We start from the raw sequence: 12,535 nt of genomic DNA, 5'->3' as shown, positions 1-12,535 counted from the left end.
AGATTGGTAACCTTCGAGAGCACTGCGATGCCGAAAGAACGTTGACCAAATGCGCTGCACTTTAGTAAAGGGAAAATGACAAATTCGACATGTCATCTTTTTGAACTTCCTATCTCTTTGGACAGGGAGTGACCTTAGCACGCAAGCGATTCATGTGGATCCACTACATAGAAATCCTGGGACCGTAGCGATCTTACATTGTGCGAGGATGAGATTCTTACATTAGACAAGGGGCGGGGCAATGACGATGAGCCCCGACTCAGCACCATAAAGATCTTATCCGTGATTCTCACATTCGCTGCAAAACGCTCAATCGGGGTCATTGTTTCATTTTTTATCTGTAATTTAAGGTACGGGTGCAAACACTTCGCTACTTCTGCTATGTAGAAAGAATGGACTAATATCATAAAAATTCCCAACTTTACGTCCAATCTCAAGTTTACCAACTTTTACTAAATCTACCTTCATTAAAAGTTTCTTGTTGACAACCGAGAGATAGGATACTCTTGAGCGCGAGCTATTCAAGCATCCTGAATGGAGTGTCCCAAGCGCGAGCTCTCCAATCACACGAGATGGAAGACTCCCGAGCACAAGAGATTGAAGATTGAGTGCAAAATCAAACATTCCTAGACAAGATGGAAGGAAAACTTTCTTAAAAGTAAGAGTAATTAAAGGAAGCCAACTATAATTGGTCTAATTTTATCCAAATTTTAGATCCAAGAAGATACCGTTTGGGTGATGTGGAAATTCATCTCCAAAAAATGCCTTTTGGGATCTGAAATGTAGGGAAAAACTATAGCAATGACGTACCAACAAGGGCGATATCGGATGAATGGTTAATGTGATGCGAGTCTAGTAAAAATTGGTGGTTTACTATGGAAAAAGAAGAAGAAGTTTATGGTAGTATTGGGACCGGATCTAATGTTGAGAATTTTTTATAAGAGAAAAAAATCTTTATAGCAAATTTAGGACTTGACCTAAAGTTTGAATTTTTATTAGACAAAAAAAAAATTATGGCATAATTAAGGCTGAAGTTAAAGGTTGGGGTATCGTTGGGTATTTGGCCTATGAACATGTGACCTTGATTGAAAGTGATTTACATGCAATTTGTGACATTTGAATAGATGACCTTTAGTTTGATATATGCTAGAAAGAGCTGCTAATATTTAGTGTGGTGCTTCAATGAAATAGTTAAATTAAAAGGCAAAGGGATAAATATAGATGCATGTAGATTTATAGTGATTCGACTTGGATTAAGTCTATGTACACTCTCCCAGATTAACAACTACTAATAAGGTTAGAATCTAATAATTATCTCTTGAGTAGTTAGAACATAATGTGTGCTATTGCTACCCAACGTTGTAACACTGATCAAGCACTACTAACACAGTTGCACAATGCTCAAGTCATGTATTACAATTAGGAACAACTCTCTAAAGAGTATAACATAACTTGGACACAAGCATGATTGTAGTAATCAAATAGAATGTGACTACATCAATGTTTGAAACTTTCTCGCTCTTCCCCCCTATGTCTGGCAGCATGTATTGATTTTCTTATGTAGTTTTCAATCTTTAAACTAGCCGTTGGAGGATCTTCAAGAGGATCAATTGGCCGTTAGAATTGATGGACACAATCACCGGAGATTTGGTCGCCCATACAATCAAATCTTTAGATAATTGGGAGGTCTTCCTAAATTGATTTGGCCTTGATAATAATTAATTCCTTTGAATTTGGTAATAAACCAATTGATTTATCTCTAATCTTCTTTTCATAATTTCAATCCTTGGAGATAGCTGTTAAATCCCTTTTGACACATAATATTAGTCAAATAAATTTTGGGTCTCTTATCCAAATAATAAATAAATTATAAGCATGTTCAATTAATATAGTCGGCTACTAATATCGACAATCTGTGAGTATATTTAAGCTATTTGCTTCTATTCAACTTACGAACCATCATCCATGGGTCTTACTCACTATCTCAGTGTAACAAAACTAAATAAATTGTTTACCTTGTTTGGTATTTCCAAGTCTCCATTAACTTCATGTTGTTCATGACTTGTTCACCTCCATAAAGGTTTGTCCAACTATCATTAATCTTTCACTTTATACTTGGGGTACCTTCGACATTAGGAAAGGATATCAACTTCACTCAAGCTTCTATCTTCCGATCCATCAAAGCATATTGACAATCATGGCTCTACCAAGCTATTCACCTATTCATGGTATCTCCAAGCTTTATGGAACTCACCGTCTAGGCTTGTTCACCTTCTACTTAGATACCCACAGCTTGTACACAACTCTACACCCGCTCAATGCCTTCTTCACCCTTGATAAAGAACTCTTAATTTTTAGACAATCCTATTAGGACACCATTTGCATTTTGATTTGTGCATCTCTCACCTAGTCTTACTCAACAAATACATGCATTAGTAGTCATTGATTATTTTGTCTTCTTCAAATCATCATATGGGTTTTTCCCAACATCTTTGGTGGCCGCCCCTCCTTGCCATGATCTCACTTGGTGTCTTTGGAGTTCTAATCAAGGTATGGTTGGTAAGGATAGAATTGGTACCATGTGATTGAACAATGCATAATGTTTCAATTTTATGCCATTCCATGTTTAATATATAGTCGTCATAATCACTTAGGTTCCCTTTGCATTATACATTGCATATTATATTGAAGAATTGGATCTTTGAGCCAAACTCTCAATCATAATGGTTCATATATCACATTTAATATCAAGAGTTTTTATTCTATGCAAGTATAATGTTTGTTGACACCCAAAAATACCCTTGCAAACGTGTGCTGGTTGTGAGGGGCACAAAACTCTAAAATCACACTTGTTGCCGCATGTGGGCTGTAATTTACATTGGCCTAACCCATAGTGGTTATAAATATAAAGGATAGCCAAGGATTTCGAGAATCCTTAGGCTAAATTTCGATGAACGTACAAGCAAAGATACATAATTTTATGATGAAGCAACTGGTTGCCATGTGTCAAAGTCAAGAGATGCTATTGGAGACATAACATTCATAGTGAATTTAGGTAGGAACAATTAATAGTGCGCCAAACTCAAGAGGAGTTGTTAATCCTTGTTAGACAAGCCATGAGAATATTGTCGAACAAGTCAAAAACCAGATTTGGATAAGATGGTTCAACAGAGAACGTGGAGTAACTCTTGAGGAGGGAGTAGCTGACCACTAATGGTTACTAAATTGGCCTATAAATACCATAGGTAATCCAACAAAGAGCCCATCAAACAACATACAAAATTGGCCTTTTACTTTTGCTTAGTTTAGCTTAGCTGTAGTTTAAGATTCCTATCGTAGATTCAATTCCAATGAGTGTCTATACTATTCAATAGATTACAGTATTAACTCACTATTCAGCAACGTCGATTAAATTCTGAAGTTGTGTCTACATACTCATCTAAAAACAGTGTTTACTAGGTGCTATCTTCACTATCCAGCATCGTCAATTAGATTTCGACGTTGTGTCCTCATACTCACCTAGAAGCGGTGTTTTCTAAGGCTTATTACCATTGTCCAGAGTCTTCGATTAGATTCCGACATTATGTCATCATATCCATCTAGAAGCAGTGTCTCTTCATTGTCTAGCATCGTCAATTTGGTTCTTGTTGGAGAAATCTTCTTGAAGTGTTTTGAAGTTGACAAAACGTTTCTATCAGTCTAGTCTGAAGGCTTGCAGACTCTGCTATTTAAAGTCTGAAGACCTCCGGACAGCCAGACTCAAGACTCAAAGTCTATCCTCATTGACAGTCTCTAATCCGTTGAAGAAATGTTATCCAGAACTGGATGTTTCATTAAGGATTTAACCTTATCAACTGGAGAAGATCTCGTGGCTGGAGAAGACATAACGGAGTCCTTTGATTGATCGAAAATTGACTCGATAATTGAAGATCCGGTGATTGCCAAATATTATTGGAAGGTTCTGCTTATGGAAACCGAGATCCTGATTGTATGGGCGAACAGGATTGATGGGCTATCAACACATTCCTTTAATAGCTTGGACAATCTTCCTAATTGATTCCGTCCAACGGGTAGATTGGAGGAATTCCTTTGGTAAGTGCCAACGGGTATGATGGCATAAAGGAGTATATAAGGAAGACTGTCTTAGTTGTTCAAGGTGTGCGCGATAGAAGAATTCCAAAGTTTGAAGCTCCTTTTTGTTTAGACAAATCCTTTGAGCGAATACTTGTATACAAAAGAGAGTCTATATTTGTGAGAAACCTTGAGGAGGTGTGGTAGAACATCTACACTTTGTGGAATCAAGGCAAAGCTGTGCTGTAACTTCTCTTTTGATCATAGTGAAATCCAGCCGGTGGGCTGTCGGTGCGGAAGAGTGGACGTAGGCTTGGAATAAGCCGAACCACTATAAATCCCGTGTTCAATTTTCTCTTCCTCACTCTCTCTACCTCGATCGTATTTCATTTTGTTAATCAAGAGAAATTTCCTTTCTATCATATGCTAAGAATCGCTTCCGTATTTCGATAAATTGTTTGTGCACCTATTCACCCCCCTCTAGGTGTTTATACTAGCTATCTCAATTGGTATCGAGCACATGTACTTACTTTATTTGAAGTGTTTTACTTCGTAGTAAAAGATCCATGGCTAGTATGCTAGCACCGGGGCTGATGGAAGGGCAAAGCAATACCCGGACCACCCTACTTTGATGGAAATGATTACAACATCTGGAAGAACAAGATGAAAGCTTTCCTTCGATCAAAGGATCCTCTGGAATGGGACGTTGTAGAAAAAGGAACTACTCCTACCACTTTGCATCGGTCTACGAAAGAGGAAAAGAAACTGATGAGACCAGCGGAATGTCTCAAGAAGAAATAATCAAGAGACAAGCACTCGATGCAAAAGCAATTTACTCCTTATATTGTGCTTTATCACCAACTGAATATAATAGAATATCTTATTGTGGTACAGCAAAAGAAGTTTGGGACGGTGCATATCACCTATGAAGGAACGGATCAGTGAAGGAAACAAGAATCAACATTCTTCTCGGTCAATACGAAGCCTTGAGAATGAAACCAGGAGAATCTATATCGACATGTTTAGTCGTTTTACGAGATATTGTGAATGGTCTTGAAAATCAAGGTCAACTAACTTCGATCCCATGAAGGTAAACAAGCTGCTGCGTGGACTCTCCGATTGGAATCACATAAAGACTTCGATAAGAGAGACGCAAAAATTATGCCACTATCGTCGACGAGCTAATTGGAACTCTTCGAGTCTTATGAAGTGGAACGGATCAATGAAGATGAAGATCCAAAGGTAAGAAATCCATTGCATTAAAATCAAATGATGATTCTGATGATACAGATTAAGAAGAAGATATGGACGATGAGGAGCTTGCTCTCATGATAAGAAGATTCAGAAAACTGAATAGAAAAGGAAGAAGGTTCAACTCAAAGAAACAAAGCTTTCAAAGACAGCGGACCAAGTCTTGATGATGAGGAACCAAACAAAGACATAGTCTGCTTTGAATGTAAGAAAAAAAGGGACACATCGGACCCAACTTGTCCTCTTCGAAGAAGAAGAAAGGAAAAACTGAAAAATTTCGAAAAGCTCTCAAAGCCGAAACACAGGTGTGACACGAGTGTGAAGAAAGTGATAATGAATATGCCAATCTATGGCTGATGGCACAATCGGACTCGGACTGGATTAGACTCGGACGGTGAATTTGAGACAAGTAATTTTAAAATTCTGTCAAAGTTTCTAAATACATTGATGAACTGTGTTTCGGTCTTAAGACTTCTCTCAAAAGAATTTCCGAACTGAAAAGGAAAACTCAACTCTAAAGCAAAAGGAAAATGTTTTAGTAGAAAGAGTTAAAAGTCTAGACTTGACTGTTTCCACTATTAAAGAAAATGAAGATAATCTTTTAAAAGAAAACACTCTTTTAAAAACAGACTTATCAAATATCTCAAAGAAATTTTCAATAGGGTCTGAAAAACTTGAGAAAATTCTTTCAGCTCAAAGACCTTACTTCAATAAGTCCGGTCTAGGTATGACAGCGAAAACAATTCCCTTGATTGATTTTCCTAAAGTAAAAGAAAGAATTAAGAAAAGACTTCTCGAGAGAGGTTTACAAAAATCACTTCAAGAAAGTTTTTGTAAAATCTGTAGGTAGAAATGCTCTCAGATGTTCAAAATGCAACAGTCCGAATCACTTTGAAAAATAGTGTCATATGGTTTGGAAACCTGTTAAGAAATTATGAGCTAATACTGCTTATGTTACTAACACCAAATGACCCAAGAAATTTTGGGTACCAAAGAAAGCTTGAGACTCTTTTTTAAATGCGAGTCACCGTCAAGAAAAAGGTAAAGTGGTATCTTGACGGTGGATGCTCAAGACACATGACGGGAGACTCAAATTGTTTTATAAAGCTTGCTTAAGTAAATGGTGGAAAAGTTTCATTTGGAGGAAACAGCAAAGGAAGTATTGTGGGATTTGGAACTGTGAAAATTGGAAATCTCACAATAAGTAATGTTTCCTTAGTGGAAGGACTCAATTACAATCTTCTCGGCATTAGTCAACGTGTGTGATACTTGGTTTCAAGATCTTCTTTCAAGAAGGAATATGTTACGGAATCGGTAAAGACTCTACTCGATCTTTCGTGGGTCGAAGACATGGAAACATCTATCTTCTGGATGTGAAACCAAATGAATCGCAATGTTTTATCTCAATTCAAGACGAAGCAAGCTTATGGCACAGAAAGCTTGGTCATGTCAACATGAAGCAATTAGCCAAAATCTCATCAAAACAGCTTGTTCGAGGACTACCCAAATTACCTTATCAAAAGACTGATCCATGCACTCCATGTATTCTAGGAAAGCAGGTAAGAAATTCATTTAAGCCAATAAATCATGTCTCTACTAATCATGTACTACAGTTGCTGTATATGGATCTCTTTGGACCAACGGAACACGAGTATTGGAGGTAAGAAATATTGCCTAGTAATTGTGGACGATTACTCCCGTTTTACTTGGGTATATTTCATTGCAAGTAAGTCCGAAACCTTCTCGTATTTTGAAAAGTTTGCTAAAAAGGTTCAAAATGAAAAAAGGATGTGTTATCTCAAGTATAAGAACATATCATGGAGGTGAATTTGAAAATCAAGATTTTACAAAATTTTGTGATGAATCGCTTTAATCATGTGTTCTCCTCTCCATATACTCCTCGGCAAAATGGAGTTGTGGAAAGAAAGAACAGATCTCTTCGAAATGGCTAGAACTCTTTTAATTGAAAGCAAGATTTCTTCACGATTTTGGGCTGAAGCTGTTTCAACAGCATGTTATATCATCAATAGAGTCTTCTTAAGACCTATTCTAGAGAAAACCCCTTACGAATTGTTCAAAGATAAGAAGCCTATTGTTTCATACTTTCATGTATTCGGTTGCAAATGTTTTATATTGAAAAATGCAAAGATCGAGTTGGTAAGTTTGAAGAAAGATCGGATGAAGGTATCTTCCTTGGATATTCTTCATCAAGCAAAGCCTTCGAGTCTATAACAAGAAGAGCCGAGTCTGTGGAGGAGTCAATGAATGTCAAATTTCAAGACTCAACGCAAGATGAATCAAGTCGAGACTCATCAAGAAGAGTCGAACCTCGCTCCAGATCTTCCAAAGCTTACAACTCAAGAAGCATCTCGGACTGGAAAACCAGCATCGGGATGTTCGTGAAGATCCAAACAAAGAAAGAGATCATCATCCGAGACAAATCAACAAGTAACTGGAAGCATAAGTCCAGTCATCCCAAAGATCTTATAATCGGCGAAATTAATGAAGGAATTCGCACCAGATCCAAAAGGCGAGAAGAGTCTAGTGATGTGGCTCTTGTTTCTGAAATTGAACCAAAAAGCATAGAAGAAGCTTTATCTGATGAAAGCTGGATTGAAGCTATGCAAGAAGAGCTCAGACAGTTCAGCATTAATGATGTCTGGGAATTGACATCCAAACCAAAAGGTAAAACTGTTATTGGAGCTAAATGGGTGTTCGAAACAAGATGAATGAGAAAGGAAAAGTCGTACGAAACAAAGCAAGACTCGTGGCCAAGGGATATACGCAAGAAGAAGGAATAGACTATGATGAGACTTACGCTCCAAGTAGCAAGGTTAGAAGCTATTCGACTATTACTTGCGTTTGCTTGTTATAAGAATTTCAGGTTATTCCAAATGGATGTCAAAAGCGCCTTCCTAAATGGATTTATCCATGAGGAAGTTTATGTGGAACAACCACCAAGGTTTGAAGACCCAAAGAAGCCGGACTCGGTCTTCGGGCCGAAAAGGCTTTGTATGGTTTAAAGCAAGCACCTCGAGCTTGGTACGACAGATTAAGTAAGTTTTTAATACAAAATGGTTTTGTAAAAGGTAAAGTAGATACGACTTTATTTATCAAAAATGAGATCAAAAGTTTCTTACTTGTTCAAATATATGTGGATGACATTATTTTTGGATCTTCTAATGAAAATATGTGCAAGAAATTTTCTAAGTCTATGCGGGATGAATTTGAAATGAGTATGATGGGAGAGTTAACATTCTTTCTTGGTCTTCAAATAAAACAATTGAAGGAAGGAACTTTTATTTATCAAGAAAAATATGTTAATGATCTTGTCAAAAGATTTGGACTGGAAAAGTGCAAAAAGACCGACATACCGATGTCAAGTTCTTTGAAGATAGACAAAGATGAAGAAGGGAAGAAAGTTGATCAAAAGCTGTACAGGAGCATCATTGGTTCACTCCTTTATCTTACTACCTCTAGACCTGACATCTTGTTGAGTGTTTGCATCTGTGCTAGGTTTCAATCAGATCCTAGAGAATCCCATCTTAGTGCTGCGAAACGCATCATTAAATACGTTGCTTCATCATCAAGTATCGGTCTTTGGTATCCTAAGAAAGGAGACTTCAATCTTAAGGATATTCGACGCGAGATCTGGCGATTGCGAGTTGATAGAAAGAGCACTTCGGGAACTTGCCGGTTGCTTGGAAGCGGGGCGGTGTCTTGGTTTTCAAGGAAACAAAGCACTTTGTGTCCCTTTCAACAACGAAGCGAGTATGTAGCCACAGGAAGCTGCTGTTCGCAAATTCTATGGATAAAACAATAATTAAGAGACTTTGAAATTGAAGACTCATGCACGGAGATTAATTGCGACAACACCAGCGCTATCAACCTCACCAAAAAATTCAATTCTCCACTCAAGAGCAAAGCATATAGAGATTCGACATCACTTTATTAGAGACCATGTTCAAAATGGAGATGTTTCAATTCAATTTGTTGACTCAAAGAATCAAGCGCGGATATATTCACAAAGCCTTTGGAGAAAAATCAATTTGAGTCTATACATTCCAGACTCAACATTTTAAGGTATGAGGATATCAAAGTCTAAAGACCTTCAGACTCAGACTTACAAGACTTTATTTGAAAGACAGTCTTGGTACGTCCGTCGGCGTAAGTCTTTCTCCCTTGAATCTTATCTTGAAAAGGTACGATCGTCAGTCTGTGTTTAAATTGTTGCTATATTTAATTGACGTAAATATTGCATCGTTTCATTTTCAAAAATGAAGTTATTTTTTAAATGGCTATTTTTGCGGAAAAAGACAGTTATTTTGAAAAGGCATTCTTTTATTTCCTTTGTGACGGTTCGTTTATCCCTCTTTTTAACCGATCGTGCACTGTCGATTCCTCTTCACTTTTCTCTCAAAAACCCTAGAAAGCATCGATCCTCCATTCCCGTTTGTCTTCTTCGTTTAATCCTCAAAAGTTGTCATCTTTCCTGGAAAGTCAAGCAAGGAATCTTCCAAAAAAAGCGAGAAAGATGTCATCTTCAAGAAAGTCCTCAAGAATCGCAAGCAGGGGACCACGGCGGATGAGTGAGGGGCCTACGCACTTCGATCTTACTGAAGATGAAGTGACTCCAGAACAGCAAGCGAGCCCACAACATTCTCAACAGCGTCATTCTCCTCCATCTAGTCCTCAAGGCGTTGATCATCAATAACGGGAAGAAATCATCGAGGATGCGGACCACGTAAGAGTTCAAAAGCCCGCTTATATTTACCGTTATATCGTGCCCTAAAAGGAATTCGTACTCCTTTGAACTACATTGATGATTTTCTTAAAGACAAAGGACATGGGAATGAATATATCTTTCTGCGAAAAATGGAAAGTTTGGGAATTGCTCGAAAAGGGGTGGTGAGGAAACCCTTGCAAATATCCCAAGTGATCCTCGTGATTTGGGGGCCGAATCTGTAGATGGGAATGATGATGATAAATTATACAGTCAATTTCAATCGAAAATGGGTGTTGCGGTTGAAAATCAAGGAAAAAGGGAGATTTGTTCAGATCAAAGGAGCAAAAGGATCTCGTACTCGAAATTGCTTTGAAGCGTGGGGTAATAAACCCTAGGAGTGTGGATTTTGATTTTCTGGATGCTGTGAATATGAACTTGAGGGAAAAGTTCAGTTATCTTCAACTTGAAAAGTTCTACTCTGACTCTACAGAGGCATATGCTGAATTAACTACATATTTCTATTCAAATCTAAGCTTTTTAGATGCGAATAGATTCTCTTTCAGCGTTAAAGACCAAGACTATGTTGTGGATATGAATATCTTTGGCGGATGTGTTAGAAGTAGAAAGAGGAAGATATCAGCCAATCAAAGTTTCCATTGCTCGGGCCACACTTGAACCGGTGAAGGACGGGAGAACGAGATGAAAAGATCACCTACTTAAGGATGGGTGCATTCAACATCTTGCTTCACAAGATTGTGATTAATTGCCTCCGACCGAAATCAACTTCCAAGACTGATGTTTCAAGTTCAGAGGCCAAGCTGATGTATGCCATTCTCTTTGGAAAAAGGTTTTCTCTCCCTCACACTGTGATGTTTCACATGTATAGAGCAATGATGAAGGACAGAGGTCAACTCCCTTACCCAAGCCTTGTTACGAAGTTATTCAGACATCTGAATATTCAGCCTCCACAAATCTTTTGTGTTCGACCATGCGATCATATGGTGGTAGGTCTGAAAATGGTGACCAAAATGCGTCTAAAGGAACTGAGCAAGGAGTTGGAGAAATTCAAGGAGAAGACTCCTGCAAAATCTCATCAAATCTCTTTTGCAGCTAAAAGAAAAGGGAAGGAGCCCATGGTTGCTCCATCCAAGAGAAGAAGAGCTCTCCTCGTTGAGGATGAAGATGATGAGGAAGACATCACCATCTCTGCATTGGCTTTGAAGAATTTAAGTCGTCTGTTGCACGAAAGAATCGGAACAAATGACGAAAGAAGCGAGAGGAGAAGGAAGAAGAAGAAATAGAAGCTGAAAAAGAAACGAGAGGAGGAAAGACCTGAAGAAGAAAGAAGAGAAGAAGGAGAACTGAAGAACACTCTTCTCCACCCGTAGGCATGGAAACATGGGGAGATCGGGAGAAAGGTGTGAAGTCTTCATGTCCTGATGCAAGTGAAGGAGTCAGTCGCTCACCAGCAGACCTAGAGGATGTTTATGCATCTCAGTTTCCAGAAGAAGGTCATGAAGTTTCATCGCCAAACCTGCAAGAATATGCTGATCTACCATCGTTTGCATTTACTCCATCGAGATTGAGCCGAAGCAAGTACTCGGGCCGATAATGGAGCAGATTTTCGCGAATCATGGATATTCTCTTGGAGATGCGAGGTCAAATTTATGCCTTGGGATGCGAAGTTCAAAGCTTGAAGAATGAAGGTCAAGCTTCTTCATGTTCATTGAATGATAAATTGCAAGCCCTCTCTGTTCAGAATCAGGCCAATGCCAAGAGTGAGGAGATTGCACATCTAAAGGAAGACTTTAAAAGGCTGGAAGGCATCGTTCAGTCTATGGAAGATTTCCAGCTTGTCCGCGTTCCCAAGCAATCTTGACTTCATCTCATCCTTTTTAATGATGACAAAAAGGGGAGAGATGCAAGATTTGATCAAAAACTTTTCATTCATTAAACTTTTAATTGTTTGTTGGATTGTTTTGTGGTTTGAACTTTGTTTGACTTTGTTTTGTGTCTGGATGAAAACTGAACTAGACTTGGACTTGACTGCTTCTATTAACTAATATTGATATCTTATGGATGGCTTCATCATATACTGGATTAACCTATTTTCTGTGGTTGCAGATTCTAGTGTTATTCTGTTAGCCATTTACCTCTATAAGATATGCATATGTGTTTGAGAAATGTTTTGCGGGTCAAAGATATCCAAATCTGCGGGAAAGTTTTGTCACCATAAAAAGTGGGAGATTGTTGGAGAAATCTTCTTGAAGTGTTTTGAAGTTGACAAAACGTTTCTATCGATCTAGTCTCGAAGGCTTGCGGACTCGCTATTTAAAGTCGAAGACCTCCGGACAGCCGAGACTCAAGACTCAAAGTCTATCCTCATTGACAGTCTCTAATCCGTTGAAGAAAGTTATCCGAACTGGATGTTTCGTTAAGGATTTAACCTTATCAACTGGAGAAGATCTCGTGGCTGGAGAAGACATA

At 38.3% G+C, this 12,535-nt stretch overlaps 1 protein-coding gene across 1 annotated transcript in view; it reads left to right on the top strand.

The window, feature by feature from the left end:
* LOC104448727 (NAC domain-containing protein 37) overlaps positions 1–12,535 on the top strand; it is a 73,461-nt gene that overhangs the window by 19,601 nt on the left and 41,325 nt on the right. The window lies entirely within an intron of this gene.

The sequence above is a fragment of the Eucalyptus grandis genome, chromosome 6, assembly GCF_016545825.1.
Source record: "Eucalyptus grandis isolate ANBG69807.140 chromosome 6, ASM1654582v1, whole genome shotgun sequence".
Lineage (NCBI taxonomy): Eukaryota > Viridiplantae > Streptophyta > Magnoliopsida > Myrtales > Myrtaceae > Eucalyptus > Eucalyptus grandis.
Note: the sequence above shows the minus strand (reverse complement) of the source record. Positions and strands in the feature narration are given on the sequence as shown.